Below are 13,216 nucleotides of genomic sequence, written 5' to 3' on the forward strand. Positions count from 1 at the left end.
GGCAAAAATGACGTAGGATTATCTGTTGTATGTGACGGCTGGTGGGGTGAAAGGTGAGGACTATGGGGACTCTGCCCTTGTTGCGAGTGTGGGGATGGGGAGAGAGAGCAGTGTTGCGGGGTATGGAAGAGACCCTGGTGCGAGCCTCATCTATGGTGGCGGAGGGGAATCCCCGTTCCCTTTCAATCTGGAGGTGTGTTGTTTGCAAACTTCAATACCTCTTGCCTGATGGGAGAGGGGCGGAGTGGTGGGGTGTGACATCCTTAATGCTGGTGGCCAGCATACTTGTGTTACCATAGAAGTGCAGCGGGTCAAGGTGCATTATGCTAGAGACATTATGGCAGTGACATTATTACACAATTAAACATGTAATACAATTTCAGGACATATTTTGGACGCGATTTTCACTCAAATATAAATATAGGTAATAAAACAGTAAAAACGAATTGTAACTATTAATAAAAACTTTGTCAAACAAAATAATTAACAAAAGTACAGTTCTAAATTGTACCCTAATGGCAACATAACGAAGATGAAAGTAATAGATTAATTATATTATAATGTACTCAGTGCTTTCCTCGAATCCGCAGCACCACTTTAAATGTACAAATGCATTTCCAAGCAGAAATATAATCTCTCAATATAATCTCTCTCTGGCATCCTAACTCCCAAGGAGCAGAGTTAAATAACATTGCTTACCACCTTAAAAATATACATAATTTTGCATTTAGGGCTTTTATATAACTGTTTTATATAACACATGGGGCTCATGTTGTTGACCTCCACGTGGTGAACACTGTCAACTGAGCTCAGTCGCCGCGGCTCTGCGCCAACCAGGAGCGTGTGCCCTTTTTAGGGCGGGCATCTACAGATGTGGAACCGGATGGCATGACCCTGTTGCAGCTGAATGCGGAAAACCTCACCAAAGCCAAGACCACCATCATTGAACATCTGCTACAGACTCACAGTCATTGCAATCCTGCTTCAAGAGACTCACAAAAGTGATAGCTCCCATCTGAAGATCCCTGGTTATACCCCGGCCGCCAACACCAAGAGCGACACCCACGGGATTGCCACTTTTGTAAGGAACACAACAAAATGGAAAGCGATTGCAGTGTCCCCTGCTGACTGCGACGTGGAATGGGCAACAACGCAAGTCGAAGGTGTCACTGTCATCAATGTATACAAGCCACCTTCTACCAAGCTCCACAAAGACTCCATCCCCACCTTTGGTTCACCCTGCATCTACACCGGAGACTTTAACTGCCACAGCACCACCTGGGGCTACCGTTCAACTAACTCAGATGCCGCTGCACTAGCAGACTGGGGCTCAGCTACTGCCGTTCAACTCCTGTACGACCCAAAACAACCGGACAGCTTCCACTCTGGCAGGTGGAACACCACTACCAACCCTGACGTGGCTTTTGAAAACCTGAATGGACCAGCCCCACACCGCATCATCCTGGATCACTTCCCGAAATCACAACATCGCCCATCTCTGATTATCCCGGACAACCCCATCGAGCCGGTCCCAACCAACCCTGCGAAGAGGTGGAATTTCTGCAAGGCCAGGTGGGACCAGTTCACAAGTCTGGTGGACTTCTGGATCGACAGCCTTCCCACCCCCACCTCCACCTATCTGGACAAAGCCTACTCAGCCTTCTGCAAACTACTCATCAGGGCAGCGAAGAGTTCCATTCCTCGCGGCTATCATTGCCGGTACATGGGACGAAGAGTGTGACGCATGCTACGACGCATTCCTGGACGCTGAACCTGGCGAAGAGGCTGCCTCCAAGGCTACGGAAATGACAATCCGCCTCGACAAGAAGCGCAAAGAACGGTGGGAAGAGACCTGATAACATCCCCCTGAATTCCTGAAACACTGCGGTCCTAAATGCCAGGTCTGGCTCCGTGAGTTCTACTCCTCTTGCCTCATTGGTCAGTCCATTCCGAAGATCTGGCAGAAAGCCACCGTCATTGTGCTACCAAAACCAAACAAGCGTGTGTACGACACAAGGAACCATCGACCCGTCTCACTCCTCTGTGTCCTGTACAAGCTTTTGTATGGGACTCTGCACTACCCACCAAATAGTCAAGCTGACCAACAACATCAAAGACAGTTTGGAAAAGGTTTGCAAGGCAAGCATCACACTGGTGGTCCTCACTGCCGCCTACGATACAGTGTATCACCAGGGCCTGATCTTGAAGCTCCTCCACACCATTCCTGACTGCCATTTAGTGTGGTTCCTTGCCAACATTCTGGCCAACTGCAGTTTTGTACTCAAGTCCAGCGATGGACAATCTAGCCGACTGCAACGCCTAAGAAACGGAGTCCCCATAGGCTCGGTACTGGCTCCCATGTTCTTCAATCTCTTCATCAGCGATCTGCCACACACGACCTCACGCCAGTATGTATACGGAGATGACCTGGCCCTATTGCATTCGGACAGGAGTTGGTCAAACATGGAGGATGTGCTTTCAGTGGATATGGAACTTTTCACGGGCTGCCTTAAGACCTGGAGACTAAAACTGAATGTGGCAAAAACCACCACAACGGCCTTTCACCTGAACAACAAGGAAGCTCAACGCCAGCTAACCGTCACCCTCAATGGGTCACCCCTACCCTATAACCCATTTTCTACATACCTTGGATTGAAACTAGATCGGCAGCTGACCTACAAGCAACTCCTTGAAGCTCTCCGTGCTAAAGTCTCGGTGCGGAACAACCTCCTACGTTACTTGGCTGGATCGTCATGGGGCGCCTGGACATTACTCTCTGAACCAGTGCTCTTGCACTCGTGTACAGCGCCGCTGAGTACACCGCCCCAGCATGATGCTGCAGCGCTCATACTAGCAAGCTAGACGCCATCCTCAACGACATCATGCAGATCATCACCGGCTGCCTACGTCCGACTCCGGATCTTCTCCGGATCCGTATCACACCCGCCAAGCTTCACAGAGAGTACTTCACCCACAGGCTGGTGTGCAAGGTCCCATCGGATGCCAAACATCCTTTGCACCACCTCGCCCAGAACTCACAGCAACTGGGACCTCAACGCCTGTCATCTCGTCGCCCCTTCTCCCGTCACGCAGCGACCCTCTGTGGCTCCGGTTTCAACACACTAGGAGCTTGGAGAACCAGCTGGGAACAGACTTCCTGACCTCCTCAATTCACTGTTGCACCGAACACCACAGCCCCACCTGGCTCGGACCTGCCCTGCAAAGAGTGGGTCGCCCTGAACCGGCTCCGTGCAGGGGTCGGCCGGTTCAACACCAACATGCATCACTGGGAGCTGCGTTCATACATTTCATACATTAACAATACAGTATTCATTTATACACCCGTGGTCAGTGTTCATTCATTAACAGCTTTGATAAATATATTGGTGTCATTCCCATCTGTAGTGCATCCAAAATGTCTCTCCAGGCCCGTGTAAACAAGCAAATGTGGTGTCGCAAAGTACGCCAAGACCAAGTAGCGTGACCTGGTCTGGGAAGTCTTCAATTTCTTTTTTTTTTTTTTTAATTTTTTTTTTATTAGCAGTACAGTAAATCACATTAATACATCGCATATATCTTATTACATTATGTTGTACCACTTCATTTTTTGAGCTTTAAAAAAGATAGAAATAAAAGAAGTAAGGAAAGTAAGCAAGAATCGTGAAGGTGCAGGAAAGTGTTGGGAGAAGAGAACCCCTTAGGGAAGGAATTAGAGAAGGAAGTAAAGAAAAGAAATAAGACCTCAGAAAGAAAAGAAAAAAAAAGAAGAAAGGAAAATCAATCGCTCTATTGTAACACAAAACTCCACAAAAAAGGATATATCAACCGTGTTTTTATTAAACATTTATTTTATACCCCCCATTACCAGGTCCTGGTAGCCTTTATGTTTTAACTTATTATTGCACCTTATGCTTGTAATAGTTCCATAAATGCAGACCACGTCTTTTGGAAGTGATCTGCTTTGCCTGCTAGGAGGAGTCTCATCTCTTCCAAGTGTAGTGTTTCGAACATGTTTGAAATCCACATTTTTGTTGTTGGTATTGGAGCATTTTTCCAAAATTTAAGTATAAGCTTTTTTCCCATTATTAGCCCATAAGTCTAATTGAAGTCTTCAATTTCGAGCAGTAAATAAGCGCTTGAAGAAATTCACTCGACTCTTCACCTGCAAAACAGAAACATAGGTCAATAGCTAACTAACATCAACCTAATACAGGTGTCAGAAGTTATGGGGAGAAGGCAGGAGAATGGGGTTACAAAGGAGAGATAGATCAGCCATGATTCAATCAAGGAGTTGACCTGATGGGCCAAATGGCCTTATTCTTATTCTATCATTTATGAACCTCAACTAATTAGTTCTTTCAGAATTAAACTAATTAGTAAAATACCAAGGTACAGATGTGAAGATTTGTATTTACTTATCATGTTATAAAGATCCACATTATAATGTACGAATGGATGGTAACTCAAACACCTCATGCCTCCCAGGAGAGGAGTTGTTGCTGGGTGAGGGGACGGGCACCACGTGCAGACCTCGAGGCTGGACAAAGAAACCAGGCCAGGTTTTTTGTGTTCATGCCTGAATCACCCACTCCAAACTGATGCACTATGTATCCTATTTATTAGTTAGTAAGTACATGGAAGCAGGTTTTCCAGAGTTGCCCAGTTCACTGGGGTGGGGGTGGGGAGGCTAAATAGAGTGTAAAATGTCAGGAAAGAAGATTACAACTAGAAAACGAAGAATTGATTGGCAATACACACTTCCGTGCCACCACCACCTGTTCACTGGGGTCTATCTCCAAAGCCTCCTCACATTCCTCGATTGATTCCAAACTAATGATGTACTTCCTGGGCGCTGGTCTGACAGGAAGAGGTCCATGTCTGGAAAGAAAACAGCAGTATAAACGGTAACACAGTAACCCCACCTTCTCAATGAAATGTTATAGATACCAAGGGCTGGGAAGAACACACGGCTTTCAAGGAATCTTCTCCAAGGACTTTGAAGCAGCTGCTTTCTGCAGTTTGTGGATTCCTCTACAAGCGGTTTGATGGAGCAGAACAGGAAGGACCATTTCTTGAATGGGAGGAAGCAAGGGTATAGAACTAGTAAATACGCCAGGGGAAGAGGAGGAGAAATTATTTTTCATTCAGCAAACTATGACCTAGGTTATATTCCCCTAAAAAAGTGGTAAAAAAATACTCAATAATAATATATTTAAAAAAAAACAATTCAAGGGCGCATGTCAAAGAGGAAAGGGGGGGAGCATTAAGTGGATAAATCGTTCAGTGCTACTACAAGCAGAATTCTGTAATTTCACCCACATTGTGTACACATGTTTCTTCAGATTCTGTCAAGTAACAGTAGGGGCAGAATTGCTGCCTTACAGCACCTGAGATCCAGGTTCAATCCTGACTGTAGGAGTTGGTTGTGTGGAGTTTGCAACTTCTCCCTGTTACTACATAGGTTTCCTCCGGGTATTCTAGTTTCCTCCCACATCCCAAAGACATGAGGGTTGGGAGGCTATTTGGATTGGTTAAAATTGTAATTTGGCCTTAGTGTGTAGGATGCGCTAGTGTACGGGATGATTGCTGGTCGGCGCAGACTCAGTAGGAAGAAGGGCCTGTTGCCATGCTGTATCTCTAAAGTCTAAAGTAACTAACGTGTGTCTTTAACAACCTTGGAAGAATAAGATGTTATTAGAGCGTCCAAAGACTAATGACATCTTATTTTTCCAAGGTTGCTAAAAGTGATGGGAGAAATGGATGTGCATTTTATTACCATGTTAGCAAACAAGCACCTACATTCAACTCAGTGACTCAATTCAACTACAAGCAAAACCTCTCCTTAGTTCACCATCTCAAGTTAGCCAGTTTGTGAAACAGACAACTGTCTTTTCTTTGGATTTGGATCCAGCACTTGTTTGACTAATGTACACTTCAAAATTTGCACTGTGCATTCTGCTGCTCCGTTTGAAGCGGAATGGTATGGAGCGACTCTAGTGTGTTTTACACCATTCCCTTTCATGAATTACGCAAACCGTTGTGAACAGAATTAAGGTCCGTCATCAGACACAATTTCCTCTGGAAATCCATAGGATGCAAACAATCCTCGCAAAATGTAAATTGTTTTGCTGGATGTCGTTTTGTTCATTGGAAACACCTCTATCCACTTGGAGTGACTATCAATCACAATGAATAATTATTGTCCATCTAACTCTGCACCAAGCCACCATAGATAGCTTCTAGCTAGACTCTTTGAGACACATTCCCAAATGCTGATCAGGAGGATCTCCTAACAATTTTACTCCGTATCTTTCAGGGATTACAACACTTGCTCCCACGTGACACACCCTTTGTCTACTGAGAGTTCATTCCTACGTACAAAAAATGGGTTCAGTTCTGCCTCTGAATCCGGCAATTTGTTTGGCCATCCATTTGTAACATATTCCTGCACTCTTGACAAAAGTCTGTCAGTGCTAGTAGCCTTCTGAATATCCCCTGAAGTGATAGGTAACTCATCTACATGAGAGAAATAAAACACATTCTCTCTGTTTGGGGTAACCTCCGATTCCAAAGGTAATCTAGATATGGCGTCAGCATTGCTGATACTGGTATGCAGTCAATATCAATGCCCATCTTTGCATTCTGTCTGCTTCCAGAGTTGGTATGTGTGCTTTGGGATTTAGGATCACTGTCAACAGCTGGTGATCTGTCTCGATTACAAACCTTCTACCATACAAGTATTTGTGAAACCTTCCTAATGCCAAAAATTAATGGAAGATCCTCTTGCTCTATTTGTAACTGAGTGTACTAGATGCAAAGGCTGTAGGCCTCTCCTCTCCATTTACTAGCACATGAGAGACAGCACAAACACCGTATGGTGAAGCATCACATGCTAACTTCATTGGATTATTTACATTGTAATGAACAAATATTATACTCTCTACCAACTGAGCTTTACATGATTTGAAAGCTTGGTCACATTCACGTGTCCACTTCCATGGTACATCTTTTCTCAAGATCTCGCTCAAGGGATGTAAACAGGTGGACAGACATGGCACGAACTTCCCACAATAATGCACTTATCCTAAAAAGGATCGTATCTCAGATATGTTTCTGGGAGTGGGCGCGTTCTTGATCGCATCGACTTTACCCATGGTGGGGTGTAGACTATCCTTGTCTACGATGAATCTGAATCCTTGTCTATCTTATGACCCAAGTACTCCACCGAGTTCTGAAAGAACTCACACTTTTGTACCTTCACTCTTACACTGTGTGTTTCAAGGCGTTTGAGTACCACTTCCAACCTTTCATCATGTGCCTGCCTGCCAGGGGCTGAGATGAGGACATCATCCAAGTAACGCACCACACCTTCAATTCCATCTAGAATTTGTGTCATAAACCCTTGAAAAATCCCAGGATCTGATGATATGCCAAATGGAAGCGTATTGAACTGTAACAATCCCAAATGCGTGTTGATAGTCAGCTTGGATTTAGATTCTCCCTAAACTAAACTAATCTAAAAAAAACTAAATGAAAGCCATTCAGCCATTCAAAACTGAATGTCCTCCTTTAACCAGATGGGTTCTCCTTCGTCAAGGAGTTGAATCATTTGTGGCTCTACGACACCACTCTATGAAAATTGACTGCTGTGTTTGCTACCATCATCGACACTTCAAATGTTGTTTGCTGTCCAAAGCATCAAGGGGTATTCCCATTTGATCGTATGGCACAATAGACATGTAACTGATATCCCAGTTCAAGTCGAACCAAACCTTAGCTCAGCCAATTCATTCTTGCAGGACGGATCTTGTTCTCTGCACTCCTGCTGTGTTGCTTGCTGAAGGGTTTCCAGTTCTTCCTTTTCCTGCAAAATGAAAATAGTGCTCAATCTTTATACGCACATGATTGCAAAACAAAATTACAACATATCTTTGCTGTGTCCATCATGGAATCTTTTAAATTAAAAAATAAATAAAACCACAAATATTTATTCATCATTTGCATCCTGAGGAACAAGTCCCACCAATGAGCAATGTCATGGCTTCATCTTTAGTACCTTGAGATTTAGTATCCTGCTCAATTTATTCATTGATGCAAGGGCTTGTTTCCGTGCATCATTAGTAAATGAAGGTGCTCTTTTAAATAGTACCTTCAAAGATTTGTGCTTGAAAAACATTGATTTCTACCTTGAGCCATGATTGAATGGTGGGGTAGACTTGATGGGCCGAATGACCTAATTCTACTATTCCTTATGACCGTATAATATTAATAGGTAAAATTACCCAAACCAGATTAAAAAAGTCTGGAAATACTATGTTGCTTCCCCAACCACACTAGTTAATTCAGTAGACTTTCTCCATGTCCAAGGTGTGTGGTATTGTAGCGATGTTACGCGGCGCTGCAGTTCTGCCACCGGCCTTGTGTGCGGCTTTGGCGCCCTTGGGGTTGGGGGGGGGGGGGCGTGGAATTAAAATGCCGTTTTTCCTGCCTATCGGAGTCGAACTTCCTCAGGCTGTTAAATTGCTGCAGAAAAATTGTTCCGACTTCAGTTCTCTGAAGTTTTTTTTAAAATCGGGGGACAATTTAATCCCTGGAGTAAAATATAAAGCTCCTTATAACGCCGTTGACACTTACAACAGGACGGATCTCACGTAGGGGACAAAACAAATTGTAAATCGTCTATTTTACAACAACTAAGTTACAGAGATAGGTTGAATAAGTTAGGTCTTTATTCTCTGGAGCGCAGAAGGTTAAGGGGGACTTGATAGAGGTCTTTAAAATGATGAGAGGGATAGACAGAGTTGATGTGGACAAGCTTTTCCCTTTGAGAATAGGGAAGATTCAAACAAGAGGACATGACTTCAGAATTAAGGGACAGAAGTTTAGGGGTAATATGAGGGGGAACTTCTTTACTCAGAGAGTGGTAGCGGTGTGGAATGAGCTTCCAGTGGAAGTGGTGGAGGCAGGTTCATTGGTATCATTTAAAAATGAATTGGATAGGCATATGGATGAGAAGAGAATGGAGGGTTATGGTATGAGTGCAGGCAGGTGGGACTAAGGGGGAAAAAAAGTTATTTGGCACGCACTTGTAGTGCCGAGATGGCCTGTTTCCGTGCTGTAATTGTTATATGGTTATATGGTTACATATAAACTTGCTTCTTAGGATGACTTTAATCAAAATTTCCTTGGCGATAATGTGATTTTGGCCCCATACGAACCGGCAGTGTTTTTCCTGCCAATATGGGGTTCAAATTCACTGCAATCTCAAAGTTCCAATCGATTGCGTTCCACAAAAACCCACTCGCAAGATGATTAAAATGGCCATTAATTTACGGGTATTAAACATTTGGCCTATAAATTCATGACAATGAGATTTAAAAATCATGTTATATTGTGAATTATTGCGTTATTTGGACACAGGCTATTTAAAAATGATAACCTTTTCTTAAGAAATTGATAGATGTTTAGATCTACTAATTGAATTTTGTAATTAGCTATAATTAGGAAACTAACTAATTTTATGCTTTAATTTCAGGTCATCCAAGTATGATTGTTTCATATTTGTTTCAGAATGCTTCAAACCATAATAACTGAATATTTCATTCAGTTCTCTTAATTTTTAAGAAAGTTACGGGCTTTTGACTGTCCTCGATCACAGCTTTTGAGTTCAGTCAATGGAAAAGCAATAGGGAACAACAGGCTAATTACAGAGTATGAAAATGGCCATAACCTTTTTAATACTGAATATATGAAAGTGAATTAGGTGTCAAATTAACTTCTTTTTATGCTTTATCTGATGGGATACGTTGCAGACTTGATTTTTTAAATCTCAAATTGTTGTAACATTACTAGGTATGGCATACAGAAACCATCTGGTGCGGAAGCAAATAGCACCCCTCAGATGCAAGCATCAAGGATGATAATAGAAAAGAGCAAAATAAAAACTTACTTAAATTACCCATTAAAAAAAAATCAGAATAAGCAACATAAAATGCAATGTAATATTAAATAGCAGGATACTTGAAACTGTTGAATCTGTGCAGAATGCGCACACTTGGAATTAAGATTGTATGTGGGGAAATCACAAATTCTCCCAACCTGGGAAGTTGCTTCCTTGGTAACTTGTTCTAATTCCGCTTGCATTTTGTGTTGTTGTTCTTCATATTCTTCCAATATTGCTTGAAGATTCTCTGTAAGAAAACACGTATCACCATTTAAATAAAGAGAATGAGGAAGGGTCCCTGACCTGAAACGTTACCCATTCTTTCTCTCCACAGATGCTGCCTGTCCTGCTGACCTATTCCAGGTTTATGTGTCTATCTTCGGTTTAAACCAGCAACTGCAGTTCCTTCTTACACAAGAGAATGAAGGATCTCTAACCAAATAACCCTTCCATTCTCTCTCTCTCTCTCCCCATCTCTCCCCCACCCTAGTCCTTTTGCTAATTTCACCATTTGTATTCCTTCATTATCATCTCATCCCCAGCCAACAATGGACCATTGTCAACTCCAACCTACCTGAGTCATCGATGCAGGCTCTGCTTTATTCTGTACATCTCCATACCTCTAATTACCCCCTCCCTGTCTGATGAAGCGTCTTGACCCGAAACATCACCTATTCTTTTCTCCAGAGATGCTGCCTGACCCACTGACTCCAGCATTTTGTGTCTATCTTCAGTGTAAACCAGCATCCACAGTTCCTTCTCACCCAATTAAAGTCATACTATACACACACCATTTTGTGCCTCGACGTGTCGCAGCCAGTTTACTCTCCGGTGTAGCTGTTCGTTATCCTCTTCAAAGTCAACCGCTACGTCTTTGAGCTCCAGCAGCAGCTTCTGAGAAGGTACAAGCTGGGTAGAAATAAGTTTAGTGTCAATTAAAGCCAAGGGATTTCTAGTGGTCAGTAAAATAGTCACCATTCAAATTCTAGATTAAATATTTTGCTTTATGACTCTACAGGCAGGTAAGACTAGTGTAGATGGGGCATGTTGGGTAGTGTGGGCAAGTTGGGCTGAAGGGCCTGTTTCTGAGCAGTATGACTCTCTAAATAATTTTAGCATGCATTATACTTTTAATGTGCCATTGCCGACAGCTCCATTCTACCACAACTATTTTATGATTGAATTTTCTTGCAGGCTCGCATCTATCCCATGTCACTTACTCTTCAGAAAGGGGTTCTACACGGAATGGAGTGAGCAGTGAAATGTAGGGAAGCACTCCTTCATACTGTTGAGCCCAGATTAAATATCTACAATGTACATAACTAACTGAGCAAAAAAATTAAAAAAATTGGTTCTACAATGCTTCAACAACTCACGGTATATCATACCATCAATTTTCCTTTTTTGATAAGATGAAGTCATTTCATTCCAGGTAAATGGCAAACAGATTAATATTCAGTTAATCATCACCAGGTGCAAGGGACTTATATTTGGGGTACCTGTACATTGTCCAGCTCCTCTTGAATCTGCTCGATTTTCAACATGAACGAAGCTTCCATTGACACAAACCTGTCCTCTGATCTTTCAACCTCTTGCTTCATAAGCCTCACTTGTTCTTTAAAGGAAAAAACACCCATAATGATATAACCATATAACCATATAACAATTACAGCACGGAAACAGGCCATATCGGCCCTACAAGTCCGTGCCGAACACATTTTTTTCCCCTTAGTCCCACCTGCCTGCACTCATACCATAACCCTCCATTCCCTTCTCATCCATATGCCTATCCAATTTATTTGTTTGAATCTTCCCTATTCTCAAAGGGAAAAGCTTGTCCACATCAACTCTGTCCATCCCTCTCATCATTTTAAAGACCTCTATCAGGTCCCTCCTTAACCTTCTGCGCTCCAGAGAATAAAGACCTAACTTATTCAACCTATCTCTGTAACTTAGTTGTTGAAACCCAGGCAACATTCTAGTAAATCTCCTCTGCACTCTCTCTATTTTGTTGACATCCTTCCTATAATTGGGCGACCAAAATTGTACACCATACTCCAGATTTGGTCTCACCAATGCCTTGTACAATTTTAACATTACATCCCAGCTTCTATACTCATGATCTGATGTTTGTTGCCAAAAAAAGCAATACCTCCACAATTTGCAATTTTTTTCCACTGCAGTTAATGGCAATCAGTAAAAATCATCTGTTCCACTAATTACCAGCATTTGAAATCATCAAATATCCTTGAAATGCTACAATTCATTAAGCTTGCAGATTTGTAAGGCAAAATGGTAATTCCATTTACATATTTATACAATGATAAATTCCTTAACTATCACATGTGAGAAAAGATTAGAAGATTGAATAAAGCTCCACAGAAAATGTGTCTCCTCAACATTTTGGAAATTAAGGTATAAAGTTACTTAATCCCAAAACAAACAAAATGATCATTCTCCACTGGCTCCATTAAAACCCTTATTTATTTTAAATTACTCCAAATAAATATCCTCTTCTGCTGCTGAATATAATCTCTCTACCTTGTCCCTGGTTTCACCCTCTCTTCCGTAAACTGTCATGCAAACACAGCTCAAGTCTCACAGAGATAAGACATTCATGGAGTTAATGAAGTGTCCTGGTTGCTCTGTGGTCTTCTCATTAAAAGCTATTTGAAATTAAAATACGTTTTTGTACCATTCCCGGCAAGGGCATTGTGAATGGTAAAATGTCTTCAAATTATTTTAGTTAGAGATACAACATTGAAACAGGCCCTTCGACCCACTGTGTCTGTGCCAACCAGTGATCCTCACACACTAACACTATCCTACACACACTAGGGATAATTTACCATTAACCCAAGTCAATTAACCTACAAACCTGTACGTCTATGTAGTGTGAGGATAACGGAGCACCTGGATGAAAACCCACAGAGAGAACATACAAACTCCGTACAGACAAACACCACAGTGGGGATCAAACCCAGGTCTCTGGCGCTGAAAGGCAGCAACTCTACCGCTGCGCCACCAGGCCGCCCTTCACCATGTCATGTTTTAACTATCAGCATCCTCTCAAAATGAAAATTCAGTGATAGCGATGTTTAAAGGATTCAAGAAGAGAATGTTTTGAAGAGCATCTGTACGAATCTGTCCAAATGACTACTGTGTGTTCCTGTCAGCCATTTGGCAGACTCTCACAAATGCTTCTCAAATAATTTTTTTCTTGAATCCTTTAAACATCACTATCTTCTGATCAAGGAATCTGACCAGAATACC

This window comes from Leucoraja erinacea, chromosome 13 (assembly GCF_028641065.1).
Source record: "Leucoraja erinacea ecotype New England chromosome 13, Leri_hhj_1, whole genome shotgun sequence".
NCBI classification, from domain to species: domain Eukaryota; kingdom Metazoa; phylum Chordata; class Chondrichthyes; order Rajiformes; family Rajidae; genus Leucoraja; species Leucoraja erinaceus.